The sequence below is a fragment of the Pleurodeles waltl genome, chromosome 5 (assembly GCF_031143425.1).
Source record: "Pleurodeles waltl isolate 20211129_DDA chromosome 5, aPleWal1.hap1.20221129, whole genome shotgun sequence".
NCBI lineage: Eukaryota > Metazoa > Chordata > Amphibia > Caudata > Salamandridae > Pleurodeles > Pleurodeles waltl.
The window spans coordinates 785,963,923-785,976,192 of NC_090444.1; the positions used below are offsets into that span (position 1 = coordinate 785,963,923).

Genomic DNA, 12,270 nt, shown 5'->3' on the forward strand with positions numbered 1-12,270 from the left:
TGGCACTTTGACTTCACCAACAACCACATCTCTGCAAACCCTAGCGTACAGGCAATTTAAAGAGTCAGTGACACAGCTCACAGAGAGCCTGTTAGAAATATGCCGACTCTCTGTTCTCATGTATAGCAGAGAATATAGCTTTTGGGTGTGGAAAGGGAAGGGAAGCAAGATAGGGTGGTGTGAATGGGTGGCAGAGTCTAAGTAGTTTTACATATGTGAGTGCTGGAGAGTTCTGCCGAGGTGATGGGGTGCATGGCATACACCAAGTAAGAATACAGTTAGGGTAGGGCAGCTCATCATATTATTTTAGTGGGTAGCAGGTCACCAGATAATATTTGGGTGGTGGGAGGGCAGTCCCTCAGTCGATGTGTGTGAGTGGCAGAAAACAAGATATTTTCTTATAATTTGGTGTAAAGAGGGCAATGCTGTGAATAGTGAGTTTACTTGGTAGGACAAATGGTCATTTTCAAAATTTGGGCATGGAGGAGATGGCAATTATGAGGTTGATGATTATGTGGGTGCATGGCAGAACAGCAGGTGATTTTTAATATTTAGGTGGCAAGAAGACGGAAATGCTGTAGATTGTTGTGACTATAATGTTTAATTTACATACAACATGGGTTGAGGGGGCTGATGTCATATTGTTAATGGCCATCCTATGATTTCTCTACCCCTGTGGTGCTGATTGGAGTAGGGAAAGAGAAGTGGATGTTTTTCACTATTTGTGTCTAAGCAACATCACATACCATTTGCGTTTTGGTCTCATTGTCTCTGTGATGTCATTCAGAACCTCTCAGTCAAAACCTTCCCTGTAATTCACAGTTATTCGTCTATAATTCTATATGTTGTATATGGCTTCCATTGAAAGCCTTTATTGTGAAGAACCGGATCCGAATTTGGTTATTAACTGCAGTGACATCGCAGCAGCAGTTAATCCAACCACAGTTGTGAAGTCTCTAGAAGAAGCTCTTTTCCCTTTGTTCTGCCCCTGCTGGAGCATTTTCATCCTTTGCAGGAATCAGTGCTCATTGAGGTCAACTGATCTTTGGTTCCTGCATAGGATGTAGTAGAACTGTATAACAGAATTTCAATACAAACCAATGAAGTTGCACAGTATGACCAATGAGGACATACAAGGCAAACTCCAGTCAGGAATAAAGTTAAGGGATTTACTACAAACTTAATCTCTGAGTCATGTAGACAATTTGCAAGACACAATTATAAAGATGCAGAATCACCAAGGGTTGCCCAAGGTGACAAAATAAGTTAAACCAAACTAACATTAGAAGAAGTAGGCATTCAACAAGGGCAATTCAAAAAATCAGCAGTCTATTTTGAGGTACAGAAAATAAATGTTTCTCAGTTTTAGTAAACATTAAGGTACTTTCAAATCATCAAATTTCAATATAGCTGGGTACAGGGGAACCCATACAGCTTAACCAAATCAGGGGAAACGTGTGTGGCGGAACACATTCTTGCAAAAACAAAAAGGACCAAAGTAATTTAGAAAAAGGCAATCTTGGGCCACAGATTACTAGCTAATATGGGCAAAAGATAAATAAAAAGGGACAATGTCAGCATGTCAGAAGCTTGGTCAAGAGTCTTCTGCGAGGGCTAGGAAGAAAATCTTGCAGTCTCAATAAGGTATTTCAAAAGGTGGTAATGGCAGAGAGGAAGATGCCTCTCCAAGGGACTCAGCATTCAGGATAAGGGATTCTTCTCAGAGCTTCAAGGACTCTGCATCTTGGGAATCTGATCATCATTTTAACAAAGTCCTGCGGGATTTATACAACAATCTAACATGTCAGGGCAACAGTTCATTTGAGGTTAAAGGGTTACCATCCAATAGAAATCAACCACATTACTCCAACTTAAAATAACTCCATATTTTCCCAAGTCTCTCATGAGAACAGCATCAATCCATGTCGCTCCACACAAGATTGAAACAAATGTTTAAATTGCTAGTCCAGGACTTTCCATATCCAAGGTCGAATTCTCACAACTCTCTGTGTAAAATTGTAGACATCTATTATCCTATAAGTCTTCTCATGGGAACAATGTCTGAAAGGAAAATTTAAAAAACAACAAAGTCAGTTAAGCACCCAAAACAAGATGACCTGACATTTTCTGCACCATCAAGAAATACAGGGCCTATCAGGCCTCACTTAGACTAATGCAAGAGAGTTAAAACAGCACATTAATACATCATGTAAAACACATTTTGATATGCAAACTGTAAATTCTACATTAATAATAATTAATTAGCATTTAGGTCACAGTAACTTTTAAACAAAATTACTCTGTGAATACATTTCAGTCAATATAACGTAGAGCTGCATTTCTCTATATTTGCACACATTTTTGAAACATTAATTATGAAAATTTCAATATTGTTTCAATACATACTAATAGTTTAGAGTCTAAAATATAACATAATGTCAGTTTAATCCTTCAAACATTTAATTCAACTTCAATACCACCAGGCTGTAAGTCATTAGTCAAAATGAATGAACGCCAAAATGACTTCTGAGTGCATCACTCTACAGTCAAACTATTTATTGTTTGGTTAACTTAATACATAGATTGTCATGTATAGATGATAATTGTGATATGAGGGACAGCATTAACGTTTCTGCTACATCACCCCCTTGCCTGAGTCACCAGAGAGTCAACAGTGGTAGTAAGGGTGGCAGCCTCACCCTTCTTCTGCTTCTCCCAGGTCTCCACAGACTCAAGGGGAATAGGGAGAATGCAGAAAGCCCTGTCCCTACACCAACAGTCTTCTCCCCTGTCAGTGCAGGTCTTTGCAGACCTATGCTGAAAGGAGAAATCAACCCGTGATGACAAGCAGCTCTCACTGAGCCACTGCAATATCGGTGTGGAGAGCACAGCTTTGGGCTGGGAAGTGGTGGGATTGTGCAGAGAAAGGTGTGGGTGAGAGGTAGTAGTCCAGGACCCTATTTATTAACATGGATGTGGGATATATGGGGAGGGTGGCAGTGTGGCTCGGTGTCCTGATTCAGCGTAGTTTCTTTTAATATTTGGACATGTACAGGTAAGGGAGTTTTTTTTTTTTTAAAGGGTGGTGGGTATGGGCAGCAGGTGTTTTTTTATCTTTAAATTTTCTAAACTTTTTTTATGAGATGTCTCAATGCTCCTCTGCCCCTGCACACGTTTGAAGCAGATGGGTTGACCATTAAGGGGATCATATGCAACAAATTAAAGTAGTTATGAAAGTGACATTGTTCTTGTTGTCCGTTTCATGTCACTCAGAACCCCCTCAGTGAAAAACATGCATTTTATTCACTGTTACCCACCAATATGTCTAGATATTAACAACGTCAGCTTAGTTTAGAGTATGGTTTAAAGATACAATATGAAACAAAAGGCACGTGACATCAGTGTTTTGCCGAAAGATGGACAGATGTTGTAACTTGAGGAAGTTTCCCATGGAAAAAACAAGAGAAAATTGCTCATAGCGAAAAGGAATTCAATTTGACATTAGATGCTGGATTATGAAACTCTCAGACCAAGGCTTTTCTTGAATCTACTACCTCTTGAATGAAGCAACAGGAGGAATCTTGGAAACCCTATGTTCGAGGCATGCTTTGCTGTAGATATACATGCTTTGTATACTCCTGCCATCTAGTGTTGGGTCAGGATGTGTGCAAGTTGTTTTTGTTCAAAGAAGTCTTTTAAGTCACAAGGTTGAGTGGCTCCTCCTCTGGGTGATAATGTGAATGGGCATCGACTCCATTATTCGATTGGTTTCTTTCCATCATCAGGTTCGGACGTTTGTGCCTTTGCACCATAGTTGACTCCATCACAGTTTGCCTTTTGGTTTGCATATCCCATCCCCTTTGTCTGTATTGTTTTCAATCACGTTTCCCACCTGCATATTGAGTTTCCTCAACACCCGTTCGGATCCTTTCAACTGCGGCCCTCGTAGGGCCTCTCCCTTCAGGGCCTCACTCAGACTGCATCACAGTCCTTCAAGAATGCTCGACTGGTGATAGAATGAATGCCCTTCTGTTACTGACCGCATAGCCACACGAAGAATCCCCGCACTGACCAACACCTGGTCTGTAACCTGTGTTTGTTGCCAGAGCCCAGAGAAACGGATTGCGATGCCTGCACATTTTTCCACTCGAAAAAGACTGTTAGAGACCATTGAGCACACCTCCTAGAAATGTCACGTAGAGCCATCAATGACCCTCCAAATGTCTTCATTGAACCACACACAGAGGAGGAAGAAAGCTACCCTCAAATGTCGGCTGCAGAGGAAGAGGTATTTTCTGTTGAGGGCAGTTCCGGCTCTGACCTCAAAGTCGACCTCTGAATGAAGGAAATTATGCACTCAACAATCTGTGAATATGGTCTCCTCTGTTCCATACATAGCCCAGATCCCTCTAAAAGTCACTCGCCTCCTCTGGATCATCATTCAGAGGCCCTCGTTCCATCACTACATTCTGGCCATGGTCGGCACAGAGCAGCTGGTACGGACGCCCCACCCTCTGGCTTGGTGCCGCAGCCTTCGGAATCGAGTATGTCTGCCTCGCAACTTCAGCTGGCTCCTACTCGATCATTGATGCCGAGACGACCATCTATGTCGACTGCTTACGTCAACTGCCTTGATGCTGAGCAAAACTTTGATGCCAAAGATGAAACCGGGTTTGGAGCTGAAATCTTCTAATCCGAGCTCTACGTCCAGGTACAAAACATCAGTGGAGTCATTCTTACATAGACTCCAAGAACATCTGGACATAAGGCAAAAAACAGATCCACATCCAGCCCTACATTGCACGCATCCTTGCAAATGCTTCGCTTCCACTCCGCCACCATCACCTACAGGAGACTGACTTTTCTTGAGGCTCCCAACCAGAGGAAACGAGTGGTCAAGTCTACCAGCCCTTTGCCCCTTCCACCAGCCTCACCACCTCTCCCACCATCACCTCTCTGCACCACCAGCTATACCTTCTCCACCACACTATAGAGATTCATCACCTATATTGCCAAAAGGGTTTCCTCAATTAGACCCTGCTGGGTATAGTGAGACCCAAGACTCTTTTGTGTCACCACCACAATATGACCCCTGGGATACCTTCGATGCTGATTCCCCTGTGGACACAGATCCAGATTTGTTCCCGGCATGCCCTTCTCCTCCTGATGAGGCCACCTCTTATCAGGAGGCTCAAGCCAGAGTTGCCACGTTCCACGGTGTGGATTTTCATAAAGAGCCTCTAGAGGAAGACTTCCTCTTTGATAGACTTTCCAACACCCATGGGGTTACACCTTATCTCCCTATTTTGAAGGGCATGTTACGACACACAGAAGAGATATTTAAAGATCCTACCAGGGCTAGGTTCGTAAAGCCCGGGTTGACAAAAATTACAAGCTCTTACCATCAGACTCTATATACATTAGGGGCCAGTTGCGCCCTGATTCGCTTGTCACCAGCATTGCTTGCAAATGAGCCACCTCTCAGGTCAGTGTGGATACACTGCCTCCTGATAAGAGTCAGCGGATTGGTGCTGCAGGGAAGAGAGTTGTGGCTCAAGCAGCCAATCATTGGCACATTACCAGCTCTCAAGACCATTTAGTGTGCTGTGAACGCACCCACTGGGTTGATATGATATGGAGGATCTCCTCCAATATTTCCCATATGAGCACAAGAAACACGGCCAAGAACTGGTGGCAGAGGGAAAACTAATCTCTAACGCTTCAGTATGATGTGCCCTAGATGGTGCTGACACTGCATTTAAGCAGATTAACACCAGCATAGTACTTAAGCACCATGCCAGGTCCAGTTATCCCTTATTATTGAAATGTAGTCAGTGTCTTGCAGCTAGGCTGTCTAGAGGTAGCTTGTAGCAGAGCAGCCACAGCTGAACTAGGACACATGGAAAGCTCTTGCAATACCACTGTAGTCACACAGTACTCACACACATGAAAGACAATACTCAGTGTTAAAAGAATAAAGGTACTTTATTTTAGTGACACAATGCCAAAAATACCTTAGAGACTATCCTCCCTTAGGAGGAAAGTAATGTAAACAATATATACACTAGTAACCAAAAACAGGTAAGTACACAGTCTGAAAACAGTGCAAATAGTGAAAATCACAATAGATTGCAATTGGCCTGGGGGAACACAAAGCATATACTAAAATAGTGGAATGTGAAAACTCTGTTTCCCACCTAGGTAAGTGTTGAGGGGCGCTGGTAGTGTAAAAAACACCAAAGGTAGGTAATAGAACCCACCCCAGAGCACAGGAAAGCAGGAGTAAATCACTGTTTTCCTGAAACACACAAGAAGTCGTGATAGAAGATTAAGTAAGAACCAGAGGAGACTGCAAGACACCAACGATGGATTCCTGGACCTGAAGACCTGTGGAAAAAGGGGACCAAGTCCAAGAAGCACTGAAGAGTCCAGAGAGAACAGGAGCCCATGCTAACCCGGATGAAGGTGCAAAAGAAGAACCACCGGTGAGAAAACAAAGTCCGTTATGCACCCAACAAGACAGATGCGGATTTCGGGTTGGTGCAGAAGATGTTCCACGCTGGATGGATGATTGCATTCTGGTTTGCGTTGCTGGATTCCACCAACAAGCCTTGCCACACGCAAAGCTTGCGGTTAGTGGAAAATGGTGCTGCCTGGGACCAGGAGGGACCAGGAAGGACCAGGTGGCCTCTACCCAGGAGAGGAAGACTGGGGTGGCTCTCAGCAACTCAGAGAGCCCTCCGAAGACTAGGCAGCATGCACAGGAGTCCCACAGCACGGGGACAAAGAAGGTGCAAATGGAGGGCCACACAGCATGACACAAAGAGATCCCACGCCACCTTGAAACCACTCAGGAAGCTGTGTGTCGCAGGATGGAGTGCTGGGGGCCTAAGCTGTGCAGTGCATGAAGAACTTCTTGGAAGGTTACACACAAGCTTTGGCAACTGGGGTCACTTTAGTCCACCACCTGTGCTGCTGGATCCACGCTAGTCATCTGGAGAGGGGACCCACGCCACCAGTCGTCACAGCAGAGGGGTGCCTGCTGAAGCAGGGAAGTGACTCTGTCACTCCACGGGAGGTTCCTTCGGATCTTCTGGTGCAGGCTGAAGACAGGCAGTCCTCGGAGGATGCACAACCTGGAAACTGTTGCAGTTGCTGGCAAGAGCTGAAATAACAATGTTGCAGAAGTCGTCTTTGCTTCTTCGTTGCAGTTTGTAGAGTTCCCAGAGGGTTCTGCTGTAGTTCTCTCGGTAGAAGATGAAGTAAAGGAAGCAGAGGGTTCCTGCTGGAGTCTTGCAGTCCATGATGGCAAAACCCAGGGACACTTTGGAGGAGCTCTGGGCACCACCCCTGGGGTGGTGAAGGACAGGGGAGTGGTCACTCCCCTTTCCTTTGTCCAGTTTTGCGCCAGAGCAGGGACTGGGGGTCCCTGAACCGGTGTAGACTGGATTATGCAAGGAGGGCACCATCTGTGCCCTTCAAAGCATTTCCAGAGGCTCTGGGAGGCTACCCCTCCCAGGCCGGTAACACCTATTTCCAAGGGGAGGGTGTAACACCCCTCTCCCAAAGGAAATCCTTTGTTCTGGCTTCCTGGGTTTGAGCTGCTCAAGCAACACAAGAGCAGAAAAATGTCTGTGAGGTGGCAGCAGCTGGGGCTGCCTGGAAAACCTCAGAAGGCTGGTATGGCAGTACTGGGGGTCCACTGTGGAGCCCCCAGAGTGGATGGGATCGTGCAACCAGTACTGGAATCAGTATTGGGGTACAAGTCCCATTGTTAGACACCTTACATGGCCTTATTCGGGGTTACCATTGTGAAGCTGGACATTAGTATTGACCTATATCCAGTGCACGCGTAAAATGGCATCTCTGCACTCACGAAGTCTGGGGAAATAGGGATGGATGACATGGGGGCACCTCTGCTAGTGCAGTGGTACCCTCACACACAGATACTTTGCACCCAGCCTTCAGGTACAACAAAAAGCACTAAATATGCCCTTTGATAAGGAACAAGTATTTGGGCCTTAAATAGACGCCACATTAGAGAAAATTAAAATAGACACGAAGATGGCAAAATTAATGGAAGCCCCTCAGACACCTGCTCCTCGGGGCACCTTTTGTCGTCCAGCTCAAAAACATCCTCCTCAGATGCTTCTACCTCCCATCAAAGGCAGTAAGGCCAGAACACCTCCCCAAAGGGCTACCATTGCAGCTCATATGTAGGCAACAATGCTAAAGATAGGGGTAAGGGTGCCTAACCACGTAGAGCAACACTCTCCACCAAATAATGATTTCGCTCTCCTGCCCTCCAATTGTATAGCACCTGTCAGGGGTTTATTACAGGATTTTCTGCCCATGTGGCAACAAATTAAATCAGACCATTGGGTGCTAGCCCTTATCCAACATGGCTATTGTCTGGAGCTCACTACCACACATTCCAGCATTCCACCTCACACTCACTGGTTATCACTGGAATATAATATGTTGCTAAAACAAGAGGTTCAACCTCTACTTCTGAAAATAGCTATAGAACCCATCCCTCAACATCAGGATTCAGGATTATACTCTCTATACTACCTAATCCCCAAAAAAGACTGGTCTTTGTGGCTAATTCTGGATCTCAGACCACTAACCCAATACATTCTGTCAGAGCACTTCCAAATGCAAACTTGCAAGATGTGATTCCATTTCTTCAACAGGGTGCCTTTATGGCTACTCTAGACCTTAAGGATGCCTATTTTCACATTCCAATCCACCCAGCTCATCGCAGATACCTGAGATTTGTAGGGGGTGGTAAATATTATCAGTTCAAAGTCATTCCTTTCGGGATAAATATTGTACCCCGGGTATTCACAAAATGAATAGGGGTGGCAGCAGCTCATTTACAAAGACAAAAAGTCCTTCATATTTCCATATCTGGACGATTGGCTCATCAAATCCAGCACTCATCAACAGTGTCAAAAATACACTCAGATTACAATAGACCTAATCCGCCGTTTAGGATTCACTAGCAATGGTGCCAAGTCTCACCTACATCCTCTTCAGGTTCAGCTGTACTTAGGAGCTATTCTAAACTCAAAAATAGGATTATCCTATGCCAATTCTGTGAGAGTTAAGAATTTCTAGACACTGTTACCTCAATTTCAAGTGTATCAACAACTCAGTGAGGACATCCACATGTGTCTTAGGGCTGATGGCCTCCTGCCTTGCCATAGTAACCCCAATACACATGTGCCCAATATAGGAGTGTTTGGCTGGACAGTTGTCTCAGTCACGGGGTCAGTTAGAGGATCTAGTGTTGACAGACCACCAAACTCATCACTCTCTGCAATGGTGGAATACCAACAGCCTGTTGAAAGGGAAGCCTTTTCTCAACTCTGTTCCCCAACTCACTGTTACCACGGCCAAATCACTTATGGGATTGGGGGTTGCACATCTGAGACTCTCACAGTACAGGGTATATGGGACATCAAACACCGGGGTCTCCATATCGACTTCCTCGAATTTCAAGCTGATCAATGCCTTCAAAGCATTCCTAACTCACCTCATTCTTAAGATTGTCCTAGTCTGAAAGGACAACATGGCAGAAATGTACTATCTACAAAAGCAGGGGGGGACACAGTATTCACTACTGTCATGTCTAGCACAAACCATTTGGAGATGCCCACTACATCACAACATTGATTGTTTAGCAAAATATTTCCCAAGCGGGGACAACAATTTTGCAGACCTGCTCAGCAGGTTGCAGCAACAAATCCATTAGTGGGAACTCCGCCCACAGGTCCTCCTCCCATACTTCAACAGACGAGGGTTACCTCACATAGACCATTTTGCAAACGCAACACACGCAAAATGCCCAAACTTTGCCTCCACGTTCCCACTATCCAAGGACAATGCACTGTGGATGAGTTGGCCATGGATATTTGCATATGCTTTTCCTCCTCTCCCTTGTCTTCCATTCCTGGTTCGGAAGCTCAGGCAAACATCTCTGACAATAATCCTAGTATCTTCCACTTGGGCTTGTCAACCCTGATTCACAACACTACTAGACCTCTCTGTAGTTCCCTACGAAAAACTCCCCTACAGGCCAGAGCTTCTCACTCGGGACCATGGAGAAATCAGGCACCCAGATCAAAAAACTCTCAACATAGTAATTTGTCTCCTGAGGTCATAGTTTGTTACTTAACTTGCCACCTGAATGTATGCCCATTCTTAAAAAAGCTTGTAGACCCACCATTAGAACTTGCTGTGCATCAAAATAGGAAAGGTCATTCAAAACACATTGACCGTTTTAAAGCAAATGTACAAAACATTGTCTGCTACTTTCTACATTTACAAAAAGCTGGGTTAGCATTCACATCCATTAGATTGCATCTTGCTGCAATGGCTGCCTATCTACAGAATTGAAAATGTTTCTTTATTCAGAATACCAGTCACTAAAGCCTTCCTGGAAGGGCTCAAAAGAATTATTCCACCTTAGGTTCCAACTGCACCCTCCTGGAACCTTAACATTGTTCTCAAACAACGTTTGGGCCCTCCATTTGAACCCCTACATACATGCCCCCTTCAGTTCCTTTCTTGGAAAGTGACATTTTAGTCACTATCACCTCACTTAGGCATGTTGGTGAGCTCAGACTTTAACCTTGGAATGCACCTTTTTTCCAGCTACGCACGGACAGGGTGGTTCTCGTCACCAACCCTAAATTTTTCCCTAAAGTTGTCTTCTATTTTCACCTTAATCAATCGAGTTACCATTTTTTTCCCCACAACCGACTCAGTTGGGGAGAGGGCTTTCCACACATTAGATGTTAAAATGGCCCTTATGTTCTGCACTGATAAATCTAAAACTTTCAGGAAAATAAAACAACTATTTGTTTCTTTTTCCCTTCCCCATAAAGGAAACCCTATATCCAAATCAGGCATACCCATATAGATAGTTAAGTGCATTCAAACATGCTATGCTAAAGCCAAAAGAACTTTACCTTTACCTCCTAACGCACACTCTACTAGGAAGAGAAAAGCATCCATAGCGTTCATAGATAACATCCCAATAGCTGACGTATGTAAAGCAGCTACATGGTCCACTCCATCTCAAAACATTATTGTGTGGATGTTTTAGCACGCCAACAAGCCAGTGTAGGTCAGGTGGTGCTACGTACACTTTTCCAACCAACTGCAACATCCACGAGTAAGCCACCATTTCTGAGGGGGACTGCTTTACAGTCTATGCAAAGCATGTGTATCTAGTCACACATGCCTCAAACAGTATATATTACTTACCCTGTAAGCATCTGTTTGTTGCATGTAGTGCTGTAGATTCGCATGCGCCCACCCTTCTCTTGGAACACCTGTGGACGTTGTAGTTTCCTAAACTATATTCACATGGGCATCTCATTACTTTTACTTCTAGACTCCATTCTCATACTCTTGTGGAGTCGGTGCCCAGTCTCATTATCACTGAGTGGAGGAGTCACTTGACCTCTTAACTCGAAAGACTTCGAACAAAAACAACTTGCACACATCCAGACCCAACACTAGATTGCAGGAGTATGCAAATCATCTGAATTTACAACACAACTTGCCACAAACAGATGCTTATGGAGTAATTAACATATTCTTTTCAATGGACTTGCTATGCCAGTATTGAACTACACAGACCATGCCTTTTCTCTTCCTAGACAGACAAATGGGAGAAAGGGAAGTTAGAGCAGGCTAGGTTAGTGGAACGATGGTTCCACTATTAAAGCTCAAGAGGGATGGTGATGCCTTTCCTACATTAGCACTCTCCAGCTAGGTGGAGGCGAAACTGAAGAAATTCCTGAAAGGGGAGAAGACTCATGAACCTGCAGGAAACGCATAAGAGGCTTCAGAGAGGGAGGAGATGATTGTAAATGAAATAACTAACTTCCTGTTTACCAGTTGGTAAACCTGCCTTTTTAGAGCATCATTACAGCTGTTTCTTTGGTGTATTTTAGGTGATGTGTAGGTCTGTATTTTTATGTCATTTATGCTATGTTTGAACAGGTGCCATTTTCAGAGTCCTTTTGTTCTTCTCTTCTTTCGGTTCATGATGTAGATCATTTTTCCAACTCTTGCAAATTCAGTTTTTGTCAGTTTTGGCCATGCTTACTAGTCATTCATCAACAATAACTGCCCTTGGTGTCATTTAACTCTTTAACAGCTAAGGCTTTCCACCTCGAATTGCAGTCCTGCTTTTGGCTATTTGGGGTACTTCACACTTACGCCTCATTAACTTTCTTTCACTAAGAGTAT

At 44.2% G+C, this 12,270-nt stretch overlaps 1 protein-coding gene across 1 annotated transcript in view; it reads left to right on the forward strand.

Annotated features, from left to right (window-relative positions):
* Nucleotides 1-12,270, forward strand: part of RNF217 (ring finger protein 217) — a 466,037-nt gene that overhangs the window by 378,018 nt on the left and 75,749 nt on the right. The window lies entirely within an intron of this gene.